Source organism: Leopardus geoffroyi, chromosome C3 (genome assembly GCF_018350155.1).
Source record: "Leopardus geoffroyi isolate Oge1 chromosome C3, O.geoffroyi_Oge1_pat1.0, whole genome shotgun sequence".
NCBI lineage: Eukaryota > Metazoa > Chordata > Mammalia > Carnivora > Felidae > Leopardus > Leopardus geoffroyi.
In genome coordinates this window covers 136,103,482-136,128,911 of record NC_059338.1, presented here as the reverse complement: position 1 = coordinate 136,128,911, position 25,430 = coordinate 136,103,482, and the positions used below count along the sequence as shown (strand labels likewise).

At 36.0% G+C, this 25,430-nt stretch overlaps 1 protein-coding gene and 1 long non-coding RNA gene across 3 annotated transcripts in view; both read right to left on the bottom strand.

The window, feature by feature from the left end:
* Positions 1–25,430, bottom strand: part of ARFGEF1 (ADP ribosylation factor guanine nucleotide exchange factor 1) — a 150,167-nt gene that overhangs the window by 117,342 nt on the left and 7,395 nt on the right. The gene's annotated exons all lie outside the window — the stretch shown is intronic.
* LOC123586117 lies at positions 13,812–25,061 on the bottom strand. The gene is made up of 2 exons (XR_006706607.1): positions 16,556–25,061; positions 13,812–15,873 (listed from the first exon to the last, which is right to left on the bottom strand). It is a non-coding gene; the product is annotated as an uncharacterized LOC123586117 (long non-coding RNA).

The following is a 25,430-nucleotide window of genomic DNA, read 5'->3' as shown; positions in this document are numbered from 1 at the left end:
TTCTTAAAAAGTTAAACATAATAAATTTGCCATATAACCCAGCAATTGCACTCTTAGGTCCTATATCCGAAAGAAATGAAAACATCCACACAAAGACTTGCATGTGAATGTTGAAGGTAGCATTATTCATAATTGCCAAAAACTGGTAACAATCTAAGTGTCCACCAATGGGTAAATGGATAAACACATCAACTCAATACAACGGAATGCTATTCAGCAATAAAAAGGGATTAAATACTGATACATGCTAAGACAAGCATAAAACTCAAAAACATTATGCTAAGAAAAAAAAGCCATATATGAATGATTATATATTATATGATTCAATTTACATGAAACGTCATGAAAGGGCAAATCTATAAGAGACAGAAAGTGGATTAGTGGCTGTCCGGGATAGAGACTCACAGTTAATGGACAGGAGGGATTTTATACAAGTGGTGGAAACATTCTAAAAGTGATTTATGGCGATGGGTGCACAACTCAGTAAATTTACTAAACAACAACAACTAAACAACCTTAAGTTGTACACTGGAAATAGGGGAATTACATGACATATAAAATATGCTTCAATAAGGTTATACCGAAGACAAAAAAAGACATATACCTGACTGGAATGAAGGACTTGTAACAAAGTAGAGAGCAAATAACATTTTATGTATATTCTATAAGTAAATACTGCTCAGCTGAAGCGACTCAGCTAAAATGTAGGAGCCTGTAAGCCCAGAAAACAAACAAAAAACCTCCCATAACTGTGAAGTACTATGCATGTTCCAGTATCAGGAGACAAATTTTTGCTCTCCAAAAATTATTCTCCTCAGAAAAAAAGAAAGTCATCTTATACTTGAGTCTTTATGAAGTCTATCTCACAGTGCACGCTTTTAACAGCTTTTAAAAACTATTTATTATGAAAAATTCCAAACACATTCAAAAGTATAATAATTCCATTATGCACTTTGAACAATTACCTTGTTCTACCTAAACACCCCCATTTACTTCATGCTCCCTTTCCCCAATGAATTCAATTAAAGCAAAATCCAGGTACACCACTGACAAATATTTCAGTATTAAATTACCTTTTAAGATTCTTTAAAAACAATTATAAAAGTAACCCATGATCACTTTATAAAATCTGGAAACTACAAAAATGTATAAAAGATAAAAAAATATCAACTATGATCCCACCATATAGAAAACTCTCGTTAACATTATAACATATGTTTATCCTATGCACGTTATTTTTAGTGTAAACTTATTAAAGTACAAGTAATATGGGAAGTATATGAGTTATAAGTGTTCAGATTGATAGCTTTTCCTTTACAAATATACATGCACTACCTCACTTTACTTTGAAAAAAATATGATTTAAGTAACTGTCTTAATATTATGTAGATACTTACGGTTTTGTACATAAATGGTCTACACATCTCCTTGCTAACTACAATGTAGGGGATAAGAAACTTTATTGACCATATAGTCTCATTTAATCCTGTAAAAACCCTATGAAGCAGGAGTGACAGATGAGAAAAGAGACCCAAAGAGACTTGATTACTTTGTCTCAGATCTAATAAATGGTAGAATCAGGAACAGAATTTTAAAAAGACTGGCTGTCAGGACTTCTTTCCATCATATCATGATATCTATCTGAACAGTATGAGGGAAACAAAAATAGAATGCTGGTCTTTCTCTGTTATTCTAAGACTACTGTTCTTTTTGCTGTTTACACAACACTCATGACCACCATAGGCAATGTAAACAGTAATGTAACTTCTATAAAAGAGTAGCTTAAATAAAATCTGCAATACTGTAGAAAGCCTTAGGAGGTCACCAAAGTAAAAAAAGAGAATTCTAGTAACCAAACAACTCAAATTTGTTTAGGATTTTGTGTGTTCACTAGCAACTTCTAATATTGTAAGTTTTATCTTTCTGAAACTAAGGCTTATATTAAAAGATGCACATACACAGACCCTTACCTTACAACCACATGCAAAAATTAATTCAAAATGGATCAAAGACCTAAACATATGAGCTAAAACTTCAAAACCCTTACAAGAAAATATAGAGAAAAAGCTTCATGACATCGGATTTGGCAATGATTTTTGGATAGGACACCAAAAGTACAGGAAACAAAAGTAAAATTAGACTACATCAAAATTAAAAACTCTATCAAAGGATGTAATCAACACAGTGAAAAGTCAATCTAAGGAATAGGAGAAAATGTTTGCAAATCATGTATCTCATAAGAGGTTAAAATTCAGATAAAAAAAAACAACAACCTACTACTGCCCAACAATGAAACAAACACCCTGATTTAAAAATGAGCAAAGTTGGGGTGGCTGGGTGGCTCAGTTGGTTAAGCGTCCGACTTCAGCCCGGGTCACAATCTCACGGTCCGTGAGTTAGAGCCCCGCGTCAGGCTCTGGGCTGATGGCTCAGAGCCTGGAGCCTGCTTCCGATTCTGTGTCTCCCTCTCTCTCTGCCCCTCCCCCATTTATGCTCTGTCTCTCTCTGTCTCAAAAATAAATAAACGTTAAAAAAAATTTTTTTTAAATGAGCAAAGAACTTGGATATACATTTCCCCAAAGAATTGGGGACCACTGTAGACAAATGGCCAACAAGCATACAAAAAGAGATGCTCAACATCACTAATAACTAGGAAAATGTAAATCAAAACCACAATGAGATACCACTTCATCACAATGAGATACAGTGTTCCCTGTACACTGCTGGTGGGAATGTAACTGGTACAGCCACTATGGAAAACAGTAAAGAGGTTCCTCAAGAAATTAAAAACAGAACTACCATATGATCCAGTAATTTCAAAGAAAATATATATCCAAAGAAAACAAAGTCATTATTTCAAACAAGTATCTGTTCTGTGTTCATATTATTCACAATAACCAAGATATGCCAGCAGCCTAAGTCTCTACCAATGGATGAATGGATAAACAAGACGTGAGGTGTATGTACATACACACACGTGCAAACACACCCAAGGAACATTATTCAGCCCTGCAACAATATGGATGAAGGAGGGCATTATGCTAAGTGAAATAAGCAAGACAGAAAATACAAATACTGCATGATATCACTTATCTGTGGAATCTTAAAAAAAAAAAAAAACTGAACCCACAGAAACAGAGTAGAATGGTGGTTACTAGACCAGGGTCTGGGGGTGAGGGAAATGAGGAGAGGTTGATAAAAAAGGGTACAAAGTTTCAGTTGTAAGATGAATAAAGTCTGAGGATCTGATGTATAATGTAATGACTACAGCTGATAACATTGTATTATACAACTTAAACCTGTTAAGAGAACAGAACTTAAGTGTTCTCACCAATCTCAGAATTTTTTTTTTTTAAAGAAAGAAAAGTTGTCAAATCTAAGCTCACACCTTAAGAAAGTAGAAAAAGGTCAGACAAAGCCTAAAGGACAGAAAAAAAAACCACACATGGGGAGAAATCAGCGAAATTGAAGACAGAAAAATAGGGAAAAACATGAAAAAAAAGCTGGTTCTCTGAAAAGATTTAAAAAACGACAAACTTCTAGCAAGACCAATGAAGGAAAAGAGAAGACACAAACTACCAGTAACTGAAATAAAACAGGTCATCACTATCAACACCAGAAACTAAAAGGAACTAGGACAAACAATTCTATACTGTCTATAAACTTGACAGTGGAGATGAAATGGACCAATTCCTCAAAAAATTACAAAGTACCCAATTCACCCAATATGAAATAGATTAATTTTAATAGTTCTACAACTATTAAAGACATTGAATTCCTAGTTTAAAACAACCAAAAATGAAACCTCCAGGACAAGATGGTTTCACTGGAGAATTCTACCAAATGTTTACAGAGTATCAACACCAATTCTATACAATCTCCTTCAGGAAATAGAAGAGGACAGAATATTTTTCAACTTATTTTATGAGGGCAATGTTATCCTGATAACAAAAAGGGACTGTTGCACAAATAAAGATTTGGTTGGTCTTTGTCCCTGATCCTGGAAAGGAGCCTCTAAACCCTTGGAATTTTCAAGTTATATGAGTATCTTTGTTATTCATGGTGAGCCTTTAGGGCAGTTTCAGAATAGGGCTAGCCATCTATATTGGAAAGACCAACTATGTGGCTTTCAGCTGCATCACTTCAGTCTAATCTCCAGAAAGGGGTGAGAATTATAGACTGGGTTCAATCATGTGGCCAATGATTCAATCAATCCTGCCTATATATTGAAACCCCAACAAACTCTGGACACCCAAGGCTAGGGTGAGCTTCTCTGGTTGCTGACACATACTGATGTGGTAGAAAGGTGATAAATCCTGAGGACATGAAAGCTTTGCGTTTAGGGCTCTCCCAGACTTCACCCTATGATCTCTTAGATGGTCCTGACTTTTATTCCTTACAATACAATTGTAATCCTAAGTATAGCACTTTCCTGAGTTCTGTGAATTGTTCTAGCAAACCTGAGGAAGGAACTTAATGGGAACCTCAAATGCGTAGCCAGCTCGTTAGAAGTATAGGTGGCTTGGAAATGTTGGAAATTAGGGCTGGTGTCTGAAGTGAAGACAGTTTTGTGGACTGAGAACTTAACCTGTCAAATTTGACCTCACCATGGGTAGTTAGTATCAGAACCGCACTGCACGGACAAAGACAGTAGAACAGGAAAAGAAAATATAGAATGCTATCATTTACGAATATATAAGTAAAAATCCATGACACTAATAGTAGGAAATAGAAGCCAGCACCTAGGAAAACAGTCAGACAGCATGACCAGCTGGGATTTATTCCAAGAAGCCAAGGCTAATTCGATATTCAAAAAAGCAACCAATGTAATCCATCATGTAAACAAGCTAAAGAAAAATCATATGATCCTATCAACTGATGCAAAAAAAGCATCTGACAAAACTCAACATGATAAAAAAACTTTCAGCAACCTGGCAATAGAAATGAACTTCCTTAACTTAAGAGTAGTCACAAAAGATTTCTGGGAAAGATGGAGTAGGAAGACTCTAAGCTCATCTTGTAACACCCACAAGTATAAATAACCAGAAAATGAGCCGAAGACTAGCAGAACAGACTCTCCACAGCTAAATGTAGAGAAGAGGTGACATCAAAGAGGATAGGACAAGTGAGACACAGCCAAGAACTAAACGGACCACAGGACTGCCTTGGAATGTAAGGACACTGGGCATGGAAGGAGGAGAGACAGAGACTCACACAGGGGAGCTCATGTAAAGAAGATGAATCCCTATAACATTTAGCTCTGAAAACCAGAGGGACTGGATTTTCCAAAATCTTACAGTCAGCAGGGCTTAACACTTGGAACTTTTTTTTTTTTATTTTTTTTTAATGTTTATTTGAGAGAAAGACAAATCACAAGTGGGGAGGGGCAGAGAGAGAGGGAGACACAGAATCTGAAGCAGGCTCCACCCTCTGAGGTGTCAGCACAGAGCCTGAAGCAGGGCTTGAGCTCACAAACTGTGAGATCACGACCTGAGCGGAAGTTGGACGCTTAACCGACTGAGCCACCCAGGCACCCCTACACTTGGGTAACCTACTTTAAAAGTTAGTAGGCTTCTGAGAGTTGAGAGGGCAGAATCTCCACCCTTAAAAAGATAACACAACATAGCACCCCTTGGAGATACAGCATAGAAGCAGCAGTTTGAAAACACAGAAGGGATATTTGTTTACTCATCTCAGAGCATGTGATGGAGAGGCAAGGATCTTGGGAGACTTCCCTAGGAATGAAGAAGCTGGAAAGCACCATTTCCCTATCCAGCTCCCCCAACATAAATACATGGACCACAGACACCTGCAGGAACCAGCGTGGTGCCAAAATTCACTATCTAGCTTGCTGACAGTACACACCCTGTCCCCAAGTTCTCCTGCAAACACACTCCCTCCAGCCAGGCCTGGGCTTTAGACCCCCACTGACAGCAAACCCACCTATACCTTGCTAGCACTGAGCGCCTAGCCTCGGCATTTTTCTGCAGTGTGGTGCTACTGCATCTCTGGCGAATGACTGGTTTGATGCAACTTACACCCAAGGCAGCCACAAACTTGCCCATTAACAACACAAGGAACCAATTTTGCCCACAACAGGAAAAAGCAGTCATTACAAATGAATGGACTAAAGGGAAAAAAGGCTTAGGCAAAAAACACTGGCCCACTCTACGCACATAGGAGACACACCCTGAAGTACCAGGTTCTAGTGAGCAGGGGACACTGCACTTACAGGGCACTACAGGACCTCTTCTTCATAAGGCCACTTCTTTGAAGAGCAGGAGACACAGCTGACTCTCATAACACAGAGGAACAGAGTTGGACAAAATGAGGAAACAGAGGAATATGCTCCAAATGAAGGAAAACAAAACCATAACAAGAGAGCTAAATGAAATGGAGGTAAGTAGTATGTCTGAAAGAGAATTTAAAGTAACGATAATAAAGAGACTCACTAGACTTGAGACAAGAGTAGAGGACCTCAGTAAGACTCTTATAAAATGAAAGAAAACATTAAAAGGTCCCAATGAGAGAAGAAGAGCTCAATAACTGAAATGAAAAATACACTAGATGGAATAAATAGCAGAGTAGAGGAAGTAGAAGACTGGACTGATGACCTGGAGAGCAATGTAATGGAAAGCAATCAAACTGAGTACAAAGAGAAAAAATATAATAAAAAATGGAAACAGACTTAGGGAACTCCATGACACCATCAAGTGTAATGACATTCATATTATAGGGACCTCAGAGGACACAAAAGGGGGCAGAAAATTTATTTGAAGAAACAAGAGCTGAAAATCTGGGGAAGGAAACAAATCCAAATCCAAGAGGCAGAGTCCCCCCCAAAAATCAACCCAAGGAGGCCCTTATGAAGATACAGGCCTCCTATTAAAATGTAAAAAAGATACATTTTAATAAGTAATTAAAATGGCAAAAAAATGTGATAAAGAGAGAATTTTAAAAGCAGCAAGAAAAAACAGTTACATATAAGGAAAACCCCAAAAGACTTTCAGCTGATTTTTCAGCAGAAACTTGCAGGCCGGAAGGGAGTGTCATGATATACTCAAAGTGCTGAAAGAAAAAACCTGCAGCCAAAAATACTCTATTCAGCAAGGCTATTATTCAGAATAGAAGGATAGATAATGGGTGTCCCAGACAAAGAAAAGTTAAAGAAATTCATGAGCATTAAACCAGCCCTACAAGAAATTTTAAAGGGGACTGGAAGTGGAAAGGAAAGTCCATAAGCAAGAGTGAAGAAAAGTAGAAAACACAAAAGCAGTAATATTAAGTATACCTATAAAAATGTTAAGAGATTTACAAATAAAAGGATGTAAAGTATGACACAACATACCTAACATGAGAAGGGGGAGAAAAGTAAAAATTTAGTGCTTTTAGAATCAGCCCAAACTTAACCAACGATAAATGTAAAAAAGACTGCTATATGCATAAGATGTTATATACAAAATCAATACAACCACCAATCACAAATAAAAGATACGCAAAAAATAAAGAGAATGTAATCCAAGCATATCACTAAAGAAAGCCAGCAAACTGTGAGACAGCAAGAGAAGAAAGGAACAGAGAAGAACTACAAAAACAATCATAAAAACAAGTAACAAAGCACAATAAGTACATACCAATCAATAATTACTTTGAATGTAAATGGATTAAATGCCCCAATCAAAAGATACAGGGTGACAGACTGGATAAAAAAACAGGACTCATGTATATTCTGCCTACAAGAGACTCATTTCATACATAAAGATACATGCAAACTGAAAGTCTGAAAGACACTGAAAGGGATAGAAAATATTTATCATGCAAATGGAAGTGAAAAAAGCCAGGGTAGCAATATTTGTATCAGACAAAATAGACTTTAAAACAAAGATAGTAACAAGAGACAAAGATGGACATTATATAATCATAAAGGGAACAATCCAACAATAAGATATAACAATTTTAAGTATTTACTTATCCAACACACAACACCCAAATACATATAAAGCAGCTAATAACAAACATAAAGGAAGTAATCGATAGTAATACAAAAATAGTAGGGGACCTTAACACCCCACCTATATCAGAGGATAGATAATCCAAAAAGAGAATCACCAATGAATGACACATTGGACCAGTTGTATCTAACATATATTCAGATGTTCCATCCCAAAACAAGAGAACACAATTTTTTTTCAAGTGCACATGGAACGTTCTCCAGAACAGAGCACAGGTTAGGCCACAACACAAGTCTCGACAAATTCTAAAAGACTGAAGTCATATCATGCATCTTTTCCAACAACATTCCTATTAAACTAGAAATCAACCGCAATAAAAAAATCTGGAAAAAACACAAATAAGTGGAGGTGAAATAACATGCTACTAAACAATGAATGGGTCAACCATGAAATAGAAGAGAAAAAAAAAAAATACATGGAGATAGATGAAACTGAAAACACAATGGTCCAGAATCTTTGGGATGCAGCAAAAGCTCTTCTAAGAGAGATTATAAAGCAATAATAATACCCTAGGCAATAACTGCCTACTTCAAGAGGCAAGAAAAACCTCAAATAAACCTAACTTTACATCTAAAAAAAAGACAAAACCCCAAACCAGTAAAAGGAAATAATAAACAGCAGAAATAACTGAAATACAAAAAAAAAAAAAAAAAAATAGAACAGATCAATGAAACTGGGAGCTGATTCTTTGAAAACATTAACAAAATTGATAAATTGTTAGCCAGATTCATAAAAACAGAAATAGAGGGCACAAATAAAATCAGAAATTAAAAAGGAGAAATAACAACTGACATCACACAAATATGACGGACTTTAAGAGAATACTATGAAAAATTATATGCGAACAAATTGAACAAACTCAGAGAAATGAATAAGTTCCTAGAAACATATAACCCTCCAAACTTGAATCAGGAACAATTTTTCCTGACACCAATTACCAGCCATGAAAGTGTATCAGTAATCAAATAACTCCCAACAAACAAAAGTCCAGGACTAGACCATTTCACAGGTGAATTCCAACAAACACTTAAAGAAGGGTTAATAACTATTCTTCTCAAACTATTCCAAAAAATAGAAGAGGAAGAAAAGTTTCCAAGTTCATTCTATGAGACCAGCATTACCCCGATACCAAAACCAGATAAAGACACTAGAAAATAAATTAATTAAAAAAAAAAGAACTACAGACCATTTTCTCTGATGAACATAGATGCAAACTCCTCAACAAAATATCAGCAAACCAAACCCAACAATAAGATATTTTGAAAAACCATTCACCGTATCAAGTGGGATTTATTCCTGGGATGCAACGGTGGGTCAATATTTGTAAATCTATCAATGTGATACATCACATCAACAAGAGAAAGATTAAATAAAAACCATATCATCTTTGAAATAGATGCAGAAAAAGCATCTGACAAAGTACAGCATCCATTCATGATTAAAACCCTCAACCAAGTAGGTTTACAGGAAATGTACCTCAACATAATAAAGACCATAGATGAAAAACCCACAGCTAACCTCATACTCAATGGTGAAAACCTGAAAGCTTTTCCCCTAAGGTCAGGAACAAGACAAAGATATCTACTCTAATGACTTGTATTCAACACAGTACTGACAGTCCTAGCCACAGCAATCAGACAAGAAAAAGAAACAAAGGGCATCCAAACTGGTAAGGAAGATGAAATGGTACTATATATAGAAAACTCAAAAGACTCCACCAAAAATGTACTACAACCGATAAATGAATTCAATAAGATCACGGGATCTTATCCACAAAACAATACTGGACTGGCACAAAGATAGACACATAGATCAATGGAACTGAATAGAGTCCAGAAACAAACCCATGATTATATGGTTAATTAATCTTCCACAAAGGAGGCAAGAATATACAAACAGTCTCTTCTACAAATGGAGTTGGGAAAGCTGGATAGCTACATGCAAAAGAATGAAACTGGACCACTTTCTTTGACCATATACAAAAATAAACTCAAAATGGAGTAAAGACCTAAGCATGAGACCTGAAATCATAAAAACTGTAGAAGAGAACACAGGCAGTAATTTCATGGACAATGGCTGTAGCAACATTTTTCTAAATATGTCTCCTAAGGCAAGGGAAACAAAAACAAAAATAAACTATTGGAACCACATCAAAATAAAGTTTCTGCACAGCAAAGGACACAAACAACAAAACTAAGAGACAACCTACTGAATGGGAGAAGATACTTGCAAATGACATACCCAATAAAGGGTTAGTATCCAAAAAATATAAGGAAATTATACAACTCAACATCAAGAAAATAAATAATCCAATTAAAATGGGCAAAAGACACGAACAGACATGTCTCCAAAGAAGACATACACATGGCCAACAGATAGATGAAAAGATGCTCTACATCACAAATCAACAGGGAAAGGCAAATCAAAACCACAATGAGATATCCCCTTACACCTGTCAAAATGGCTACAACCAAAACCGCAAAAAACAACACGTGTTGGTAAGGATGTGGAGAAAAAGGAATCCTTGTGCACTGTTGGTAGGAAGGCAAACTGGTGCAGCCACTGTAGAAAAAAATATGGAAGTACCTCAAAAAATGAAAAATAAAATCACCATATGATCCAGTAATTCCACTACTGGGTATTTACCCAAAGAATACAAAAACACTAATTCAAAAAGACATATGCATCCTTATGTTTAATGCAGCATTATTTACAATGCCAAATTGTGGAAGCAACCCAAGTATCCATGGATAGCTAAATGGATAAAGAAGATGTGGTATATCAGTGGCATATTACTGAGCCAAAAAAAAAAAAAAAGAATGAAATCTTGCCATTTCCAACAACACAGATGGATACTGATAATATAATGCTAAGTGAAATAACTCAGAGAAAGACAAATACCATATGATTTCACTCATATGCAGAACTTAAATAACAAAACAGGGGAGCCTGGGTGGCTTAGTCGGTTAAGTGTCCAACTTCAGCTCAGGTCTTGTGAGTTCAAGCCCAACATTGGGCTCTGTGCTGACAGCTCAGAGCCTGGAGACTGTTTTGGATTCTGTGTCTCCCTCTCTCTCTGACCCTCCCCTGTTTGCGCTCTGTGTATCTTTCTCTCTCAAAAATAAACATTAAAAAATTTTTTTTAAAAATTAAGAAGAGACTCATAACTCATAACAAAAAAGGACTCATAACTATAGAGAACACACTGATGGTTACCAGAGTGGAGGTGGGTGGGGGATGGGTGAAATACATAAAGGGGTTTAAGAGTACACTTAACATGATGAGCCCTGAGTAATGTGTAGAATTGCTGAATCACTATATTGTACATCTGAAACTAACAGAATGGTGTATGTTAACAATAACAGGAATTTAAAAACAAACAAAGGTGGATAAGGAAGATGTGGAGCAGTCTCAGCCCAGTGCCCCTGCAGCCTGAAGCAGAACTGGCCAGTTAAGACTAGCCCAGACCTGCAGAATCCTTGAGCATGAGAACAAACACTCATTATTGTAAAAACAACAAAAAATTATTTTGGAAGAATATTTAATGGAACAGAAAAAATGTCCCATGTTAAATTGAAATATCAGGTATAAATATATATATATATTATGATTAAAATTAAGTATCACACATAAATTAAAAAAAAAAAGTAGCTAAAAAAAAAACCCGACAGGTAATACCAAACTTAATGGTGAAATACTGAATGCTTTCCCCCAAGATTTGGAACAAGGCAAGAATATCTATGGTCACCATTTCCATTCAACTTTGCAGTGAATGTCCCAGTCAGAGCAATAGGCAAGAAAAAGAAGGCATTCAGACTAGGAAGGAAGAAATAAAATTATTCTTATTCACAGATAACATGATTATATAAGTAAAGAAATCCAGATAAAGAAAAACTCTTAGAACACATAAAAACATTTAGCAAAGTTTTAATACACAAAAATAAATTTCTCTATACTAACAATGAATGACTGGAAACCAAAACTTTAAAAATAGTATTATTTATAATAGCTCGCCCCAAAATGAAATTCTTAAGTATAAACCTAGCAAAATATGAATGAAATCAAAGAATTAAATAATAGGAGAGGCCTATCATGGTCATGGATTGGAAGTCTCAAAATAATAAAGATGTCAATTCTCCCCAAACTGATCTACAGATTTAACCTACTGCCAATCACAATCCCAGCAAAATTTTCTGTATATAGATAATGGGGTTCTAAAATTTACAAGGAAAATCAATGTAAGTAGAATAGAGAAAAGAATTCTGGTAAAAAATAAAATAGGAGGAAATAAAATCTCCAACTTCAAAACTTAAAGTTATAATAACCAAAATAATGTGATACTAGAGAAGGGACAGACACAGAGACCAATACACAGATTAGAGAATCCAGACACAGAGCCACAGAAATATAGCCAATTGATTTTGACAAAGGTGCAAAGACGATTCAATTGAGAAAGGATAATCTTTTCTATAAACCAAGCTGGATCAATAAGACATTCAAAAAAACTAATAAATTGGACTTAATGAATATTAAAACCTTCTCTTTTGTAAAAGGCACTGTTTAGAAAATTAAAAGTAGGCTATAGAAGTTATTTGCCAATCACTTATCTGACAATGGACTTATGTGAGTATATATATGTATTTTTAAATATACAGAATATATATATATAACTAAAAACTCTTAAAACTCAATGAGTTTTAAAATGAGCAAAAGACTTATGATACTTCACCAAAAAGATATAACATGACAAATACATGAAAAAATGTTCATCAACAGCCATTAAGAAAATGCAAATGAGAAACACAATGAGATACCACTATACACCTCTTAAAATAGTTTAAAAATAGTTAAAATATGACACCAACAAGAGTTGGTGAGGATGTGGAGCAACTGGAACTCTTCAACACTGATGATGGAAATGCGAAATGGTACAGCCACTTGGGAAAACAGTTTGGAGGTTTCTTATAAAGTTAAACATATACTTACCATATGACCCAGCAGTCCCACTCCTGGGTACCTACCCTAGAGAAATGAAAACTTATGTTCAAATAAAAAATCTATACCCGAATGTTTATAGCAGCTCTAGTCATACTAACAAAAACTGGCAACAACTCAAATGTCCTCCTTCAATGGGTGATACAGAAACTGTATTACATGCATACAATGAACTATTACTCAGCAATAAAAAGGAACAGACTATTAATACAAGCAGCAATTTCGATGAATCTTAAAGACACGCTGAATGAAAAAATCCAAACTCAAAGCTTACATACTATATGATTTGATGTATGTTACATCCTCAAAAAGACAAAACTATAGAGACAGAACACAGCAGTGACTGTTTACTTGTATTAATGTAAAATATAAAATTAAAAAGCAAAATAAGATGTTCGGGCCCATGCCCAGGCTTGGCAAAAGAGGATCTCCAGTAATGTGATGCAGCTGGTTGCATTTTTAATATTCCATCAGTGATCTTGGTGAACAGCCAAGGATGAGAACAGCTGTAATTCCTTAAATTTGATTTCTCCATTCCTTCTGCTACATCTTTAGGTCAGGCTTTTCTCTCTCATGAGGCCTACTGATTCCACATCTCCATTCTTGAGCCCTACTACATTAGCACCAAAGTGACCTCTGACAGGATAAATTTCAAGCTCTTCAGCACAAGACCCTCCAAGACTTGGTCCCTGTCAACCACTCTCCTCTGTCTGCACACCCTTTCTTGCATCCCACACTCCAATATTAAAAGAACACTTAAATCCCCTGAAGTGACCTGCTATTTCACACCTCTAGGCTTTTGGCTCAAACTACATCCTCTGCCTGGAATTCCACCCCCACCATGAATTTGCCTGGCAAGTACCTTTTAAGACCAATTTGGTTATGTATTTTATGTCACTTCCAGCAGTTTTCTGTCCATGCTCACCATCACCTATATAATACTGCCCACAAGCCTCATCTCCTACCATTATTGCCTCACACTTAAGACTCTTAAAAGGCCCATTTTCTAGGTAACTCTCTCCCAAACTTAATGTTTTTTTCAGCTACTCATGCCTTAGTTATGATACTCCTCCTTCCCAAGAATACTTTTCCCCACCCTTCTTTCCTGGCTAACATAAATTCATTCTAGAATAAACATCTGTCATCTCTAAGAAGTCTTCGCCTGCATTTCCAGGCTAAAATAATTACACCACTTCTCTATCTCCATAGCCTCTCTGGTTATCGCTATCAATAGCTACCTTATTTTACTGAAATCATTTTGTGCGTCCATTTCCTTCAATTTGTTCCTTAACAGCAAAGGCCATCCTTTAGATCTTTCTCTTCCTCAGGCTTAGCCTAAAATCTGGAATAGGTCCTTAAGAAATGTTTCTTGAATACAAAAAGAGTAAATTTACTAGGCACCTTAATACACATCTCCTTTTCTCCAAAAGGACCTAAGTAGCTAACTATATACTGAGTAACACCTAAACCTTTATACACAGGTCAGCTGGCTCTCTCCTTAGCTCTTGTTTTGTTATTAACAACTGTTAACTAGGCAGCCTTATTTAGATGTCCCAAATGTATCTCAAAATCAATGTAACCATAACTGAATCCATATTCTTCCTCAATTCTGTCTCTTAAATGTGGTCATTTTCTTGGTAAATGGATCTAAGAGCCCAAATCACGTTAGAAACCTCAATCATCCTAAATGCCTTCCTTTCCCTCATTTCTCACACCCAGTTATTAAATCCTGCTAATTTGTTGAGATTGAAGCTCTCCATATAGGCCTCAAGTTCAAGCCCCTGTTTCTTCAAATCTGGGCTATACCAAGATCCATTAATATAATGGGCTTATGCTCTACAGTTCTGAACCCCAGCAATTTATTTTTCATAATGTCAACAATGATCTTTCTGAACTGCAACATCATTTCACTCCTTTGCTTGGCACTCTACAGTCTATAAGAGAAAGTCTAAACTCCTTAGCATAGTATAAAAGGTCTTCTGGCCCCTGTGGTCTTGTCCAGACCTTCTCTCCTTATCGACTCTATCAAACTACACCTTACGCTCACTCCAAACTTCCTGCATTTCCCAAGGGACAGCCATACTAACTCATAACATGTATGACTTCCACAGTATAGTCATCTAGTGATCTTCCAAGCCTGAGATCTAAGGGAGATTACATTATAAAGCTATACCTGATCCATGCTCCCACACAACCACGACCCTTGGAAAGAACTGATCGAACTGATCAATTCTTCCTTTGGGTTTCCAACAATTTCATGTATGTCTACAATAGCACCTATCACTTGTAAGATATATTATTATTGCAATCCATTTCCCCCAAGAACACTATAAGCTACTTGAAGACAGAGGCCATAAATGATCTCTAGGAGCCACAGAATCTGATAAAATTATAAGACACATTGAAAGTGTCCAGTAAATGTTTATTAATGTGGTTTAAAAAATCTTTATATTGGCTTTAACCCTGTGGTAAAATCAAGAGTTCAAAATAACAAAATTTAATATATAAAACATTAGGTTATCCCAAATAGCCATACAGAGGCAAAATCCACTAATTTGCTTTTGTAACAGAAAATAGCTAATAATTAGCATTACTCCCAAACACACAAAACAAGCTATGGCCAACAAATTCAAACAAGTGCTTATACATTTTAAATATATACATTGTTCCTACACGCAGCAAAGTATAGCAACTTGTTTTTAATACTTTCCCACTTCATCATTCTGTACCTTTCTACCTATTCTTTCTTACTCATAACCTCATGGTATCCTTAGGTTATGTAAAGAAGCTCGTTTCAGGCCTGTCCCAGTTCTGTAATGTCCCATGTTCCAAAACTAATCCATTCTCTCACTTTTTCCAGTCAAATCTCTCATTCTCTCAATGGGCAAAACTCAGGTCGATGATGAAGCCAAGAAAGAATTCTCCAGAAATCTAAGGACAGCACCAACAAATGAATAATATGTTTAATATTCCCTAAGATTATCTGCATTTGAAAAGAGGTAATTTTAAATGCAAATAAATACTGAATTGGTATAATAAGAGAAAAGATTTTCAAGGAGAAATTTCCCAGTGGGTGAGGAAGGGAAGGAACACAGAGGTTCACCACCTCAAGACTAAACCAAGTTGTAATCACAGTACAATAGAATGAGCACAAATTTTGGGTCACTGATTTCAGGCAAGGATTTATCAACATAGAAGAATACCAACATCTATAACTCACACTGTTATTTTGTGACTCAACTGAAATATACAGGAAAATACTTAATAAATGACAGGTGCTATGTATACTTGATTCTTGAACAACAGAGATTTAATCCGCCCAAGCCCACTTATACTGGTTTTATTTTCTTTTGTTGAGAAGTGACAACAAAAGCCACAAGGCATTTATTCCCAACTGCCTACCCCATTCTCCACACAAGTGAATGGAAGGCAACTGGCACATAGGTCATGCCTTTGGTCCTCTAAGTACCAAAAAGAGGCCTGCCTAGATGGTCAGCAGCTCCATCCCTGTGGCCCAGGACCAGGCAGGGCTGTGAGTTCAGTCAAACCTCTCATTCTCTCAATGGGCAAAACTCAGGTCGATGATGAAGCCAAGAAAGCATTCTCCAGAAATCTAAGGACAGCACCAACAATGAATAACCCAAGGCTGGTGGACAGGAGGCTATGCTGAAGCAGAGGAATGCACCTAGAGGGCAAGGTGGAAGTTGTGCGGGGACCCCTTCTTCTCCCAGCACCCTAGCAAGGCTGTAGTATCAGAATACCTGGAACCCTTGGGGCCCCTCCCAGGCTGGCCAGCCTTGCCCCCACCCCCAACCTTGCAGAGGGCACATTCAAGTGTGGCTTTATCCACCAAAGATCACAGGCTCATGATAGACCTCCAGGCAGATGGGGCTGCCGCCACTGTAGTGAGCCTACAGGCCAGTACTGTTGCCTGAGAGCAGCCTAGTGGCTGCCCCTGCTGAGTCAAGGACACCAGGTTCTGGTACACTGCCAACTCCAGGTGGCCAGACCCACCCCATGGCCCTTGGACCTCCTAGAGGCAGATTTTTTTCAATAAATGTAAGTATAGTACTTTAAATGTTTCTCTGATGAATTTCTCAACATTTTCTTTTTTCTAACTGACTTTATTGTAAGAATCCAGTATATGGTACATTTTACACACAAAATAAGTATTAATCAACTGTTTATCAGTAAGGCTTCCAGCCAACAGTAAGCTATTAGTCAAGTATTAGTAAAGTCAGAAGTTACACGAGGATTTTTGACTGTTCAGGGGTCAATGCCCCCAATTCCCACCCTGTCCAAAGATCAACTGTAATTGAAAAGAACTTGATATCTAACTCCAGAAAAGATGTAGACCCAAGAATCTGCAAGACTAAGTCTAAACCAGTTAACACTAATGGACTTTCAGTAGACCTCAAGAAACCTCTATTCTTCAATGTTTCATACCTTTTCTAAATGTGTTGAGAAAGCCACAACAGATACATTCATGGAAAGAAGAGCTTTTAAAACCTGTATAATTTTCCTGGCTTAGGATTTATTTGAGGTGAAAACTAAGGCTTCCTTTGTATTTTGGAAGACATATAGCAACCAATGGTGTTTTCTTAGAAAGACTTTTTAATTCTTACAAGATATTTAGATAACTAGAGGTATAAATTATAAGTATTTCCTAGTCCAAAGTCTGATTGAAATCAGTTATTCTCCCTCCATTTGAGAGCATGATGGTATTACCTGAAAAACAAAAGTTCTTTCCTATTATCACAAGCTAATGAGTGATGAAGCCCAGAGTACAATTTTTAATTGATAATTAGGTGTCGTCTAAGCAATACCAAAAACACATTTAAATTGTCTCTGTGTTTGCTATGAGGAACACTTGGTAGTAAATAAATGTGACTATCATTCAATCGGCTAGCTTTGAGGACTTCCACCTTCTTTTCTTGGTTTTATTTTCTACTTCAATATGAAGGCCACTGCTTACCTTTGTGGCTTTTTTTTTTTTTTTCTTTTTCCTCCTAACTCTACATTTAAACTCCACAGGTTTGGGGAGGAAAACAAGTATTTCTGCCTCATATAAAAGTTCCTTAGAAGCATATGGAGTCTTGGGGTGCCTGGGTGGCCCAGTCAGTTGAGGTCAGGACTTTGGCTCAGGTCATGATCTCATGGTTTGTGAATTCGAGCCCCACGTCGGGCTCTGTGCAGACCGCTTAGAGCCTGGAACCTGCTTCTGATTCTGTGTCTCCCTCTCTCTCTGCCCCTCCCCCACTTATGCTCTGTCTCTCTCTGTCTCAGAAATAAATATTTAAAAAAAACAAAGCATATGGAATCTTTAATGACATATTTGTGTAACAACCTTATAGACATTACATTGTAGTTCTGCAAAACAAGACAATGAAACATACCTCTCAATGTATTTGTCAAGATTTCCTTGTATTTGCAACACTTTTTCCATGTACTTAGCAATACATATTTGCTCAAAGGTAAATACTATTATATAACACATTATAGATCTTTTACATATTTCCACTCCATCTTTTCTTATCAATGAATGCATTTCCAGCACGTCACTATGCTTTGTAGTATTCCAATGCATGGACATACCATTTTTATTTAACCAATTCCATACTGTTGACAACTTACTTTCAACTTTTAGTAATTATAAAGAGTACAATGATGAATAAATTTGTACAGCTATCTTCACAACATGTCTGATTATTTTCTAACTATTTTTTTGATGTTATTTGAAATAAAGCAAATGATAAATATATTCTTTGAAGTAAAGGGAATGAGAGAAAGGAGTGGACAGATGAAGGAGACAGGGAAAGGAGAGGAAGGAAAGGAACAAAACAGAAAGAGCAGCAGAATAAGACATAGATTCAAAAAAAAATACAAATAGTATATTTGAGTTTATTAGCAGAGTTGTTATTACTGTTCTATCATTTTCAGCAAATTCCTGTTACTTAAGTTTACATAGGGTAAAACCCTTCCTTGCAATCGTAAACTAAACTTGTAACAATTCCTTCTTTGGAAGCTTATTTTCTCTGCCTCAATATTCATGGGATTCTTTTTATCCTGAATTTTATTTTTTTTTTAATGTTTACTTCTGAGAGAGAGAGAGAGAGAGAGAGAGAGAGAGAGCGCACAACAGCGCACGCAAGCGAGCAGCAGAGAGAGGAGAGAGGATCCCCAGCAGGCTCTTATACGGGGCTCGAACTCGCAAACTGAGGAGATCATGACCTGGGCTGAAATCAAGAGTCAGACACTTAACCACTTAACCAACTGAGCCACCCAGGTGCCCCTATTCTGAATTTTAAATCATATCTATAGATTTAGACTTGTAAGAATCTCAATGTAAAGAATTTTTTTCTTCCTGGAATATGGCAGTTTGCATGCACAGGTGTTTTCTAGTGCAGACATTTCCATACGTCGCTGATTATTACTTTGTGTGCAATTTCAAATTAACTTTTTTCATTAAGGAAAAAAAAGAATTATCCCTATGTCAGACAGTTTTACATACCTAGGATATCTCTCATCCTTTTAGCTTCTTCTCATTCCTCCCAGATCTAGTAACAGATTGCCATTAATCTGGTTTTCCATAATGTAGTGAACTTTCCTCCATTTCTACAATTTAGTGGTCATTTGGGAGGTCACATCAAGGGATATTAACCAGGTGTCTAGTTACTTTCTGATGATTTTTTAATTGTCTCAATTGCTTTCAAACATGTCTTTGTGAATCAAGAATGGATTCATATATCAATGCTGATAAGATTCTCAGGTTTGGAAAGAAAGGAGAGAGATAAGGACGATCAGGGAGCAAATGAACATAAAAGGAGTGGTTCCAAAAAAAAAAAAAAGGAACTAAATATTGTGATAATTTTTTTAAGTGCAAAGTTCAGGATAAAAGTTTAAAAAATAAACATGGAAAACTGAAGAAAAGCAAACATTCTTGACATTTAATTTCCAAACACAAAGGTATTTTTATTTTTTTACATACCGCCTGGAAAGCCAAATTATTAATGGTGACTATCCTAGACAAAATGTTTGAAGACATTAATTTATTTAATCAACAAAAGCTTTACATTAAGAAATTTTAGTCAAGCAAACTAATGAGAGATTGTAATTATACAGAATAGCATTAGGCATGCATGAGTGACAATCAAAGCTCCTTATTTGCTATTAGTCAAATTATATTGCTATTAGTCAAATATTATAACTTTAATAATGTTAAAGACAGAAAACTTCAGTGAACATTTTAGAAAGCATTTTATCACACCTTATTCCGTCAGGCATTCTCAATTTAGATTAGCATAGTGCCTAACACGGTATCTGATTAGTCCTTATTGCCACTTATTTGTTTGTATTTTTTACAAGTGGTATTCAATGAGACCAAATTGATAGAAACCATTTAGGGAGGCATTAAAAAAAAAAAAATCAAGGGATATTCAGTTTAATATAAAATTTAAAACTGCTCAATATTCATAAGTATAATTTTAATTTAGTAGTAAAACTGGAAAAAACTGTTCTTTCCTAAAGACATTTTCACTCAAACCAAGAAAAACCAACCAAACTAAAAGAATTATAATTATGATAATTTGAATGCCTAACCTTTTTATAAGGAAATCAGATTTTGGCATGTTAATCACTTAATCAAGTGTGTTTTTTGAAATGTAAGGGAATATTACAAACTGAAAAATATTTGTTTTGACTATTTCAAAAGAAATATAACCCAATGAATATATAATCACATATAAACATTTAAGATACCATACGTTGACATATTTGTTGACTTTTTAAGGAAAGTGTGTGCTACATATTAGCCAAAAAAAAAATACCTTTCCTCCTAATTTTCCATTCACGAGTCTTCTCTAATAGTCATAGAAAAGGGGGGCTGGGGTGAAACAGAATAAAATAACTTTCATTTCATATAACAAACACACAGACTGATCATTGCATTTGTAAAAACAAAATACATTCTGGTAAGTTTTTCTGTCCATGTATCCTGTAGCAAAATAACTGGAGATAGTATTCACTATTTATTAAACTTCTGTCCTCTAATCATAATAAAATACCTATTTTGGACACTGGTATTTTAAAAGCTCAATTATTAAGTATTAATTGTTAATTTAATTATTAACTGGTATCAAAGATACTACATTTTATTTCTATTCATTATTAGAAGATGCATGTTGTTCCATTTTAATTTTTAAAGATATAAGCATACAGAAATTATGCATTAGCTTTGGCTTGTAAATGCACTAAACACATTCTCAATTACCATGTAAGAATTAAAACTTAAGGAATAAAGTAAGAGAATCCAAAAAAATAAACAAAATAACCAATTTCTTTCCAACTATAACATTTTTTATCTTATACATAAAAATAAAAGATAGAAATGCTGACTATGCATTATGTTATTAAGATGCTGAGAGTAAGCATTAAAGAGCAAAAAATAAAATCTTAAAATTTGGGAAAAAACTCAAACACCATTATAAAAAAATAAATAAGAGGCAATGAGGACTAATCGATCCTATCAGATACCATGTTAGGCACTATGCTACAAAAAATTGAGAATCATCAATGGTATAAGAAGTAATAAAATGCTTTTTAACTTAATAATTGTTTTTTTACCACCTGACTATCAATTCAAAGGGAGAAAATAAACTTATTACATAAATACTTCAGATTATACCCTAATAAATTCAAGAAAATAAGTACCATAAAAGTCAAAATCTATAGAAAACAAACGTATACATATCTGGATGGTAAAGGGGAGGTCTTTGTTTTCTATTTTTAGAACAGAAAAAAATTGCAAAGATGAAAAGGAATAGTTGCATAAAAATAGGTCAAAACCAATAAATCTAAAGAGAATGAATACTCTTGTCTTGTTTTCCTCAATAGTCAGCTATATACTTGCACCCAGAACAGAGTGTAAGAGCCATAAATGACCATACTCTAATTCAGCAAGCTCAATATCAGCATTTATTGTAGATAATTCTGCACATACAATACTCAATGAATTGTGCTGGGATAAATAAAAAATATGTATAAAAGTCTGTGAAGCAAAATTTAAATGTAAATGTCCCCAAACTCAAAAAACACTTTAAAACAGGATGCATTATTAAAATACTTCGTAGGAAGACAAAATACATATTCAGAAAATGCATATGGGGACATGTGGGTGGCTCAGTCACTTAAGCATCTGGCTCTTGGTTTTGGCTCAGGTCGTGATCTCACAGTTCCTGAGTTCAAGCCCCACATCAGGCTCTGCACTCACAGTGTAGAGCCTGCTTGGAATTTTCTCTCTTTGGCCCTCCCCTGCTCACTCTGTCTCTCTGAAAATAAATACACTTTAAAGAAAAAAAAAAAAAGCCTATGAAATAATGAAGAGAGACTATACAACTGAAAATTATGACAATTACACAATAATTATAATTATATTCTTATGAAAGCCACTGAGATATACAAGCAGTTATTTTTAGGTGACAAAGGCTTATTTCCTATGACATTTTAATAAGATTTTGTTTTTACTTGAGTTCTTAAAATGATTTGAGGGGCGCCTGGGTGGCTCAGGCGGTTGAGCATCTGACTTCAGCTCAGGTCATGACCTCGCGGTCTGTGAGTTCAAGGGCTGCATCAGGCTCTGGGCTGACAGCTCAGAGCTTGGAGCCTGCTTCAGATTCTGTGTCTCCCTCTCTCTCTGCTCCTCCCCCACGCACGCTCTGTCTCTCTCTCTAAAATGAATAAACGTTAAAAACAATTTAAGAAAATGATTTGAAGATGCTATAAAACACTAAGATAGGGGCGCCTGGGTGGCGCAGTCGGTTGGGCGTCCGACTTCAGCCAGGTCACGATCTCGCGGTCCGTGAGTTCGAGCCCCGCGTCGGGCTCTGGACTGATGGCTCAGAGCCTGGAGCCTGTTTCCGATTCTGTGTCTCCCTCTCTCTCTGCCCCTCCCCCGTTCATGCTCTGTCTCTCTCTGTCCCAAAAATAAATAAACGTTAAAAAAAAAAATTTTTTAAACACTAAGATAAAAAGTAAGAATATTTTTAAAAGATGAGGAACTCACGTATAATAAAATATCACCAGAATCCTTGGGAGTGTCGCAGGACAGTTAAATTTTCCAAATGGCTTAAATTATTAAAATCTTACTTTACAATGTTGTTTAAAATCTTAGATTCACAAATACACATGATTCTGGCTGACTTCTTAAGCAGAACACAGGATAAAATGGTCTCTTGTATGATGGACAGATGGACTCAGAGATGCCATTATTAACACATAGTAGATAAATACTTTTGAGATTCACTGAAATGTAGAGAACAATATTTTTCTGTACTGCTGTTAGTTGTTTGTTATGTATTTTGCCCTTTCTCTTTTCTTAACGGTGACTGTTTCCAAGGAGGCCATTCTTTCCCTTTTTGTAATTTGTTAACTGTAAACAAAGTTTTGTGGGTAAGGGTGCAGGTTAGGTGGGCCACAATAGGCCAAAAAGAAGAACTCATCTATAAATTCTACCAAACACAAGCTCTAAAAAACCTCAGTTTCTTCATCTGTAAAATGCAGATAATAATAGCACCTAAGCACATATGGTTGTTTGGAGGACAAATTGAGATAAAGCCAATAAAGCCATAGGCACACAACTTGGCGTACAGTAAACAATTACTGCTGCCTTAGAAATTAAGTAGCTCAATTTTTGAATACATCTGTGTGTGTGTGTGTGTTCACAATAAAGTCTGGAGGGGCACCTGGGTGGCTCAGCCAGTTAAGCATCCAACTTTTAGCTCAGGTCAGGATCTCGCGGTCCGTGAGTTGAAGCCCAACACAGGGCTCTGTGCTGACAGCTCAGAGCCTAGAACCTACTTCAGAATCTGTGTCTACCTCTCTCTCTGCCCTTCCCCCACTTGCTTTTTGTCACTCTCTCTCTCTCAAAAATAAACATTAAAAAAATTTTAGAATAAAGTCTGGAAAGAACACCTCAAAAAGTTAATAGTGTCTCAAAGAAATAACACTTCGTATCAACTAAGATGGCTAAAATAAAAAAGTAATAATTTTGGCTGGCAAGGATATAAGAAACCCTCCTACATTGCTGATGGGATGTAAAAGGGTGCAGCCACTTTGGAAAACAACTTAGTTTCTTAAAAATTTAAACACAGATTTATCATATGACCCAGCAATTCCACCTTGGTAGTAACTATACAAAATAAAAATTTACGTCCACATAAAGAGTTACATGTAAATATTCCAGTAGCATTATTCATTCAACCCAAATGTCCATCAACTGGTGAATAACCAAATGTGGTACATCCACATTCTGGAATACTATTCAGTAATAAAAAGAAATTAAATACTGATACTTGCTACAACATGAATGAACCTCAAAAACATTATGCTGACTGAAAGAAACCAGACACAAAAGACCATATATGTATGATTATACTTATAAGAAATACACAGAAAAGGCAAATCTGGACACAGAAAGTAGATCAGTAGATACCTAGAGCTGGGGGTGGCACCAAGGATTAACTGTAAATAGGCACTAGGGATCTTACTGGGGTAACAGAAATGTCCTCAAACTGGATTATGGTTATGCCTGTACAACTCAATGAACTTAAGTAAAAATCATTACATTTAAAATGGGCAAATTTGGGGGCAAGTGGCTACTAGCTTAGTAGGAAGAGCATTCAACTCTTGATCTCAGGGTCCTGAGTTCAGGCCCCACATTGGGTATAGATATTAAATAAATTAACTTTAAAAAAAAGGTAGATTTTGTTGTATGTAAATTATACCTCAACAAAGTTGTTTTTTATAAAGTTAGCAATGGTTATCTTTACCTAATAGTGTCATGGGTGATTTTTCCCCCGGTTTTACTTTTGAAAATAAGGTTTTCTTTATTTAAAACAAAAAGAGTAAACTGCCAAATTTATTGGACTTATGTACAATTTAAGTGACTGAGGGGCGCCTGCCTGGGTGACTCAGTCAGTTAAGACTCAGACTTCGGCTCAAGTCATGATATTGCACTCTGTGAGTTCGAGCCCTATGTCGGCTCTGTGCTGACAGCTCAGAGCCTGGAGCCTACTTCGGATTCTGTGTCTCCTTCTCGCTCTGCCCCTCCGCCTCTCATGCTCGCTCGCTCTCTCTCTCTCTCCCTCAAAAATAAACATTAAAAAAAAAAGTGACTGAGTAAAGACAAGGGGACTCTCCTCTGAATAAAGTGATTGGCTGTCGTATCTATTTTGCTTATTTTTTTATTGACTATGTCATTTCTTAGCAAGGTTCTAGAGAAGTAAAGAATTATTAAACAGCTGATTAAGTGATTCAAAATTGAGAGAAAAATATTAACTGGCCCATGTGGATTTTTCTAAACGTACTGCCAGAGGTAATTTTGTGATACGAAATATTTTAAAGATTGTTTTTCACAATCTTTCCTGG